The following is a 10212-nucleotide window of genomic DNA, read 5'->3' as shown; positions in this document are numbered from 1 at the left end:
TCTGTCATGTCAAATACTTTTCAAATAATACTAAGAATTTTTAAAAGTATATTAGCAGCCACCCATGGTATTAAAAAACACTTGATTTGTGCCAAACTGATAATTCCTTCATATAAAGGTCCCATATAAGTGTCACTACATGCAGGAGAAAATACGCAGTTCTGCTGCACAGTAACGACCCAAGATTAGGTTGGGCAGTTTTTGAATAATGTCTGCATCCCTTCACAGGAATTACATTTACAGAAGTTTGACATCCCATCTGAAAGAGACACTCCAACAGCAAGGAACACAGTACCTAGGGCAATGGACCAATATTTATTTCCAAAGAAAGAGAGAGAGAGCCACACACTGTGTCATGCTTCCTGCATAATATGAGTTTTCCTCAGTGATTTCTCATCTTTGAGCTGATAAGCTTTGCTTACTTTGATATCTGATGAGCTTATAGCCTGTAGCAGCAGTTTGTCTATATTGCCATTTTCAACATACAGGAAAGTAGAGGATATCTTTAATAATTATAAAGAAAAAACAAATCTTCATCTCAGAAAATGTCTATGTATATACATGCTTTTGTGTAAGTACACATACACCTCAACATACTGGTATAGTCTCTCAGTAGGTGGATGTCATAGTACAAAAATTAATATATAAAACTTATGACTCCTTTGAAAGTCTACTTTAATAAAATTATCCTGAAAGGTACTGAGCTTTCTGGCCTAATCTAACAAAGTACCAAAACATGTGTTTAGTCTGAGGCACAGAGGGTTTGTCATTAGGTCTACTCTTAAAGTAAAACACATCTCTAAGGCTTGAAATAGACATTGCGAAATGAAGCGGATCAGCTGTGCCAGGGTGTGTTCTGGCATGGCTGATCTGCTTCATTAGGCAAAACATATACCACTTGTTGTCCTGCCCATTGGTGCTGCAGGACAATGGGCGACGTATTATCCCAGGGTTTCAGCGGTCTGGTCTTGTGCACCCCAGGAATTCCCATGCAGGATCAGGCCCCTCAAGCCCTGGAAGTGCCTGTTTAGCATTTCTTGCTTAGATACCTATGCCCGGGCATCTCCAGGGCACATTTCTGTACAGGGGAAAGTGGGAGTTTTCTGCTTACAGAGACATGCTTCCAGGGAACCCCAACTTTCCTCATTTACAGAGATGCACCCTGGAGATTCCCCGGTTCATGTCTCTATAAACAGAGATGCCCCAACTTTCCCCACTTAAGGAGATGTACCCTAGAGCTCAACCCTGGGGAAATGTTGGGACTGGCGGCTTTTGAAATGACTGGTTTATAAAGGCCCTATCCATCTTCTGCTGACGTCAGTGAGAATCTCTGCAGATGGACTTGGATCACATCCCAAGTGATACTGAATACAGTACTTCATTAGAGAAGTGCTAGCTACATTATGGTTTTCTACCATTTTAATATTTTAAAGCTATTATTAAAATATGCAAGTTTAAACCATATTTTGCCCTTATATGTAGCAGATTGCTACTTACTGGCAAATGGTCATGTATTCATTGTTTAGAAATATGCTCTCTGAATATGATTAATGACTCACATCCCTTATATATTTTTTATTACAGCTGAATGGTATATGGATTACGAAATGCAAAACATATGTTGCACATCTAATTGGAGTTGCAATATGTTTAAAAAATTTCATGAAAACACCAAAAAAAGAATAAAATCTAATACAGAAGTTTTCTTTTATTAATATCTTACATTTATAAAGATGAGGTATTCAGAAAAAATACATTGGTGTATTAAAAATCAGAATTGGTCAATTCCTGAAAAAAAAAACAAATTTTTTCCCTAAATATTACATTTATTTAAATGTTTCTCTTTTCAGAGTGCTAGATGTAAAATTAATTTTGCAACTGTATCATATTTTGATTCTTGGAATGAAAAATGGGTTTAAGAAAGGATGAGCTTTTCATCAAAAGCTTCTGCTGAAAAATACTGGAAAAAAGAAAAAGGTTAAAAGGTTTTTTTCCCCACAAAAGTTTATATTTGGGGGGAAAAGACTATTTTCCTTGAAAATTTCAGACTGTTCTAGTACTGATATCTTTATTTCTCAGTAAAGCTGTTAGACATTTATATATTACAGACCAACCAAACTGTGAAGATTTACATGCTAAAGAAAGATGGTTGAAATTTGTTGAATTTTCAAAATGTAGCTGCAGGCTTATTATTAAATGTTTTTACCAGCTACTTAACATTAAAAAAATGATACTGCTATACAATTATTTCATTTAAAATTTGAAACAGAAGTTCCTCATTTGTTAAATAGCGCTAATGCTGAAGTGTGACTACCTACTAAAATTTACAAATAACCGGGAACTTCAATGAACTGGAATTTACACGCTTAAGATTTGTGATTGTATTCATGAGCTGGATTTAAATAAGTGTCTTTGAAGTATCAGGTTCTCATAATCAAAACAATAGATCATCCAGTCTCAGAAATTGTAATCAAATTTATTTATGTGGAGGAAATATTTAAATTGTGGAGAGGAATTATCTTAATTATTTGTTTTAGACCTACTGTTGGCCCATGGACTTTAAAATATATATTATTTTATACTTGTCAGAAGGCCAGAGAAGTAAAGATGATACTAATCATGATAAATTGTTGTTAAATGCACAGTATGTAACAATTTTTCAAGGTACTGGTTATATTCCAAAATGATACAATATATAAAGTAACTTAATAACATAAAATGTAGGTGGCCATAGAGACTTCTTTAGGTGTGCTTTAACAAGTTATGACAGCCCTGGGAGAGGGTTTCTTTTGTAATTGTTCAACCAAATGATTAATTGAAGAAAGTGAACAAACAGACAACTACAGTCTGACATGAAATGAAGAAGGGATTCACCCATAAATACCTTCAATGTCAGCACATCAACATAGTCCCATAATGTACAGTGGTCCCATGTTTTTAGTTACAACGTTCTTTTTTAAAATTAGGTACACTAACCACTGTAAGGTATAACTTTTGTAGTATCCTTCAGAACAGAGATTTTTTATTTTAGTTTAAGCTGTATTACTGTTACAGGTAGTAGATTGAATCAGCCTGTATTATACTTGTTCATGTTTGCCTCCATGCTTCATTGGCTTTTGAGTTTACTAGTTTTCATGAACTAAGTGGTATGAAGTGTTGAGAAGTGAATGAATGTGACAGAACCAAAGAAAGCCCTTCTGGGCAGAGAGTGACAGAGTCGTTCTGTAGGTGGCACACTTCCCCCTGTGTCAGGACTGAACCAGTGTACCAGCATAGTGTCAAAGGCCCTTGAACTGCTGGAAATATCAGGAGACACAAAACCAAAGTTCCAAACACTTGCAATTGTTAAGGATTTCATGTCATGTTTCACATGAGCAATAGTAATATGGCTAAATTCCAGTTTGGTTAATTTAATGCTTTCTGTCCAAATACCCCTGCTACTTATTTTACTATGGTACTCTTTATCACCTGCATTCAGATTGTCAGCTTCTGTTACTGTATGTTGTATTTCACCGTGAAGAGACATTAGAGATGCTTCAAACTCTCCTTACATGGGAACATAGGACTGGAACATGGGTCATCAAGTCAAGTTCCCTGTATTCACTAGTGATCATTTATCCAAGCCACCATTTCAAACTTTCTCCTACAACTACAACACACAGAACCCAAAACCTTTTCATTTGCTTTTTCTTCTTTTAAATTGAATTTGATATAAGAATGAAAGTGATCTGTTTAAGAAGACCGTGAATGAAAAGATGTGCCAGTAAGTTAAGCTTTTGGACAATGAAGTAATTTAATTGTTCCAGTTAAATAACTCAGATGCTGTTAAATCATACCATGCCTATGGCAAGCTCTTCATCTATTCTAAGAAAAACTGAAAAATTGATTGAATATATTATGCAAAATAAATATAAGAGCTATTTCATTAAAGAAAGATGGAGAAGTAACCTATGCCTGCTAGCATATGGTGGTTGTTGACAAAGGAAAGTATTTTTAAATGCCTAAAAGTAAGAATTAAAAAAAAAATCTAAATATGATTCTGATATTAAAATGTATGATCAAAGACAAGCTGGAGGTAGCACTTAAGGGGTTCATTTATCTTAAATTAGAAGAGCACTTAATGGCTTGGCAAAGTTTGCAGGTAGCAGTGTGTATTCTCTTAGCCAGCTTGCTAATTAGCTGTGAAAAAATGAAGAATAAAAATATTTTTTTTCCAAAATCTTTTCCAGGATTTGTGGGCCTTAAAAACTACTTCTCCCAGGACCTAATTACAATTTCAGAAAATTGCCCTTTCATTTTGTTCCTAGTTGCCATGTCAAATGGTGGTGTGTTACTATCAAGTATATATATATACAGAACCAGTTCATTCTTCCCCTGGAAATGTTTTAAAGACAGAAATTCATTTTTCAATGGAAAGCTCAGCGTAGCAAATAAACATTTCCTCAAGGAAATGATTCCATTAATTTTTTTGCCAGGCAAATAGCACACCCTTTCTACTATTGCCTCCTCCAGGTTTTTTTATACACTGTTGAAAGCTAAACACCTTCAGCTTTTGGGCTTTTTCACCTTGTTTGATATTTGTATGAGCTTGATGTAGTGTCTTGAGTAAAGAACTGTTTCATTGTGACTTCATCATGTTCTGTGGAAGAGTCATGAAAAAACTTATATGAGGAAAGATTAGTCTTATTTATAGAAGAGAAAAGACAGGTAAGTGTGGATATGAGAGCTGTGTAAAATAATGAATGGTATAGGGACTGGACCTCTTCTTTACCTTTCATTATACTACAAAAGCAAAGCAGCACTCAATCAAACTAAAAGCAACAAATTTAAAACTGATAAGAGCAGCATTTTTAAAAACATAATAAATAACTGACTGCCACAGGTATCCCCAAGGACATGAGTTTAAGAGGCTTAATAAAAAGATTAGATGTTTATATAAACAAAAATATTCATTCTATCTGAGCCAGTAGTCATAAAAGTCATAGATAAAAAGTAGGGCTGGAAAAGACCTCTGGAGGTCATCTAGTCCAACCTCCTGCCTGAGGCAGGATCATCCCTATCCAATTCATAATTTAAACTCCATGTAAGACTACTGTCAACCCTGATAGAACCCAGACATAAAACCCTAACCTGCCATAGGTAAAGCACGGGAATCATGTCAGTCAATGTCCTGCTCCTATACAAAGATGTCAATATATCCTCAAGGCATCCCAGGTAGAGGGTCATGTCCCCTGCTATAGTAGAAGACAAACCCTCCCACAGTCCATACCAATCTGACCATGGGGTAAAATTCCTTCCTGACCCCAAATGGGGTGAATGATTTGGCCTTCAGTGGAGGGGCAAGACCCCTTAGCCAGGAACCTCAGGCTTTGGTCCCAGCACAAATGTTGGCATATCCCAGTCAAACTCTCTGGCCTTGGCTGTACTCAACACTGAATGCCTCTGAGGCAGGCTTAAAAACACCCAGACACCTGTAGCAGAAAGGAGGGGCAAGGGAAACCAGCAAAGCCCAGAAGCTTGGGAAATATCCATAGTAGAACATAGGCATAGCTACACCTAAATCATCCCTGACCAGTGGCTGTCCAACTTCTTGAACACCTCCAGTGATGGAGAGTCCACAACTTCCCTAGGCAGTCTGTTCTACTGCCTCGCTCTTCTAACAGTGATGTTTTTCCTTCTATCCAGTCTAAACTTACTTTGCTGAAATTTCAAGCCCTTGGTCTGTACCCTCCTTTCTGCAGCAAGAGAGAAAAGCTGTTTTCCCTCTTTTTTATGGCAGCCCTTCAAGTAGTTGAAGGCTGCTATCTTGTTCCCCCTGTAAGTGTCTTTTCCACAAGCTGAATATGCCTAGCTCCTTCGGCCTCTCCTCGTATGACTTGCTTTCCAAGCCCTTTATCATCTTGGTTGCCCACCTCTGGACCCTCTCTAACTTCTCCACATATTTTTAAAAATGTGAAGTCCAGAACTGCACATAGTACTCCAGATGAGGCCTAACCAGTGCGGAGTAGAGTAGCTTCAGGTGCAAGACAGTGCCATGTCTTTCACCTGAGGCTTCTATTGATGTATCCCAAAACCACATTAACCTTTTCGAAGCTGCATTACATTGCAGACTCATATTGAGTCTGTGATCTACCAAGACTCCCAGATTCTTTTCCATAATGCTGCCATCCAGTCAGGTGTCAACAATTTTATATTTGTGTTTTTGATTATTCTTCTCGATGTGTAGCACCTTGCATTTGTTTGCATTGAATTTCTAGAGGCAGACTCTGATGAACTATATGGCAGGTAGAAAAAGAATGAGGGCATGACACACCCAAATGTGCATTCAATTGAAAGAAAAAAGAAGTATAAACACAAATGATATTAACAGCAAGCTTTTCAATTAACATTTGTTCATACACCTGGATTCTTGTGAATGAAAGGTTTAACATTTCATTATCAGTTTTCTAAACTATCCGGTCCATAAGAACACAATTAATGAAGCAATCATATTATTCCTCCAATTCTTTCTCCTTCTACTACAATGATGATGATAATTAATAACACTACTATTAATTTGCATCTCTCCCTTTTGAGACTGTCAGGAAGCTTTATACATTTGCATAAATTTAGCCTCACAATAACCATGTCGAACCAGATAAATATTGTCAAGGTTTTTTTTACAGATAGAGAGATTGTTAAAGTCCCACTATTTCTGTAATAACTTCATGAGGAAGTAGGCGGGTTCTCAAGTGGACAGGGTAGAGAGGCAGAGAACAACTAATTATCGCCAATGAATGAATGTATTGTTTTAAAACTGTTTGTAATTTTCAAAAGAGTTGTTTAACATTTCAACGCAGTAGAAGGCATGAAGAAAAATAATTTAATATTTTCTATTATGTGGTTGTGGGAGCAACAGTAGTTTTCAAAACTGACAAATGTATATGCTTGTGGAGCCAATCAGATTTTAAAACAAATGACTGTGTTTAGTAAATTGTGTGCCACCCCTTTATGTATTATTATCATTCACTGTATTTTATTTCTATCAGCAGGTATGATGTGCTACTAGGTGCTTTCCGGACAGACAAGAAGTAATGATCTTAGTGAGTCAGTGAAATTTATACTTGTCTCAGTTGGAAATCTCACCCTTTGGAATGCTCCTACTTCTAGTTTTGAACTTAGTTAAAACCAAAGTTTTGTTTGGAAACAGACCATGCTGTAGGGTGGACACTGTTAAGTCATTTTTTGTGACAGCCAGGGTAGATGAGTGATTGCAGATGATCTGGTGATTCAGGCACTTCTTGCTACCTCTGAATAGAACTACAGGCAGTGGTTTAGAAAAACACCAAAACTGCCACAGCCCCTACCCACAATAACGGTCTCATAGGATCTCACCTCATGCAAGTTTTGCAGAGGAGACAGAAAAAGCTCTTGTATGTGGAACCAAGCAATTGGGTACAACTGACCTCTCTCTGCCTAAAGGGATCCGTCCCAAATTCAAGTTGTTCAGCCTGTCAAAACCTGCTTTGGGGGCTGAGCTGAAGAACATTTTAGAACCAAAGTCTAAAGTCTCTAAACTCAGAGGTAACTTCAGTCTCTTCCATAGGACCCTTACTGTGTTTAACATTATTAATATACCTTATAAGTACCTTGTAGAATCAGAGACTAAAAAGAGTTTCAGAGGGCTGTGATTCAAATGCTACAGGGAGATCACGTCAAGAGCAGGATACAAAGTGAGACTTCTTTTGATGTCATCAACAGTAACTGAGTTTCCCTTCTTTTATGAAGCTATTACTGAGAACACTTACAGCTCACTCAGTCATTTTTGAATGAACATTTCTTTCTTTAAGATGATTTTGGGCCTCACTTATTACTGAAGTACCCAATCAGACCTATTTTCAGGGAGAAAGAAAATGAACTTTTGAAATGCTACAAGCACCAGGAAAGGAGCAAGTGTCAGATCCCTAGGTCAGGAGTGCACTATTTCCCAGAAGGCCCTTCCAAGACACTGGCTGCAGTCCTTGGTGAAGTAGGATGGGAAAAGTCAAGGTAAATGTGGTTACTATGAAAGTGGGCAGGATGGGGGCAATCTCAGATTAAACCAAACTCTGTCAAATATGACTCAGGTGAGGTTCAAAGTGACATAATTTGCTTTGGCTGGATCAGTACCTCCAGGTCAAGTTCAAGATCTTCAGTTGGACAAAATAAAGGTATCCAGAAAATATTCAGAAAGAGGAAAGACAGTTATAATACAGCTTGTATTGAAAACTTGAAAAACAAAATAAGAAGAATATGTAAGCATAACAAATCAGGGAGTACTTAATTCTTTGTTAGCTTTTGGTCTACTCCTTTAAAGGGTTAAGCCCTCCAAGTACAGGGTGGAGGCCTGTCCATAATTAATTTACAATTAAATTAATTAATTAAAGATAATTCTGCCATTGTAAAATTATTGGTCATAATCATGTAAGTCACTTGGAGCAACAAGATGAGGTCCACAAGGTTCTGAGAACCTGCTGCTCCGGGCCCTTTGTACCTGAGCCAAAGGCTAATGTGGTCAATTTGGATCAGACCCTGAGAGTAAAACATTACAATATGAATTAAGAGATTCTCTCATATTATTACCAGCCCAAAATATTCAAATATTGTGAACCAGGTCTAAAAAATAATGAGACTGACATGAAAAATATGACACTGAACCAACAAAAATAATAATTTTTGGTTTCTTTAAATTTAGTTTCTAGATTACATCACAGTCTTCAGGTTTCACACATATACTGTCTTCTTTCTTTCTCTTTTTTAAATTAAAGTTTAAATTTTCATGTAATCTTACAGGTCCAAGAGCTGGAGCTTATATGAAATGCCAATCCAAAACTTGCGATAAAACTGCAAGTTGGCAGTAATGCAGCATCAAATTACCATAGTGCAAGCCCAATTTTTTGTTAAAAGTTTTCCAAAACAGAATAGGAATGGAGAAGTTTTCTAGTTCAAAATTAAAATGAGCCATACTTAATAAATAAACACTTCCCCAAGGCAATGGGAAACCAAACAACACCACCATTGTGCTAGTGCCAGAGAATCAGGAAGTAAAATTGACTCAAAGTGCCTAGAAACCAAGTGAAACTATAGCCAAATTAGTTTTACTCTCTGAGCAAAACGTGTCACCAAAAATGCACAAATGGTGAAAAAATAAACGTGGGTGTTATCTTTTATTGGACCACCTGTATTGTTGGTCCAGTAAAAGATATCACCCACAAAAATCCTTGCCCCTCACAAAGGCATCTGATTCTGGTTATCAAAAGGTTTCTATTAACAACACAGGTAAGGACTTCCATTAAAATCTATTTTTATCTTGACATTCTCTTCCTGTTTAACTACCCAGTCTGAATGCCAAAGACTTTTTTCTTTTTAATTTTATGAAAGAGGACCAGCATAAAAAAATAACTTCTTTGTTTTAGATAGTGCAAAGATGGAATTATTTCCCTTGGCTTACATGTTTGCTGGGGAGAAACTATACTAAGAAAAGGCAGGCACAGATATTCTGCTGCAGAAGGATTGGTATTGCCCCCTATCCCTGCCCTTCATCTCTCTCTCTCCAGAACAGAGAAACAGCCACGGATATAAAACGTTTTGAATGCTCATTGGCTGCCAGGGTCCCCATGTAAGCTAATTGCAAAGCAAAGAGACCATATTGGGCACAAGTTTGAGGGGCATTGTCCAGTCACTGCAATTACACTGTCTGCTGCAGGCGTCTGGATTGGGAACAGCAGCCTGGAAAAGAAACACTGCGATAGCAGCTCAGTGCATGCATCCAGTGCTCTTCAAGAGGGATGTCACCTGACTGCCTGTCTATACAGCAAGGAGCCCTGTGACTGCAAATGGCATGATTTTCACTTGTTTTGCACGCACCCAGCTCCCCGGGGGCTCTTTGCTGACAGATGGCAAACCCCCGCTTTCTGGAAGAGCCCTGGAGGAGGCGCTGGGAGCCCTGCTGCTCCCCCTTCCTGTTGGGAGGGAGGACAAAGCCACCCATGATTGAAACTACGCAGTGCATGACACACGTTAGAGCCGAATGAATGCCTTGGAAACCGCAAGGCAGCAGGTTGAAACGCTCTCCCTAGGCGGCAGCGGCAGGGGCTCCAGGATTATTTTGTTCTTCCTGACACATAACGTGATCTTGACCAGGGAAAGGGAAAGGAGGTGGGGGTGGGTGGGGGGAAAGGAGGGAGGGAGGGG

This window comes from Alligator sinensis, unplaced genomic scaffold (genome assembly GCF_000455745.1).
Source record: "Alligator sinensis unplaced genomic scaffold, ASM45574v1 scaffold576_1, whole genome shotgun sequence".
NCBI lineage: Eukaryota > Metazoa > Chordata > Crocodylia > Alligatoridae > Alligator > Alligator sinensis.
This window is presented reverse-complemented; position numbering follows the sequence as displayed.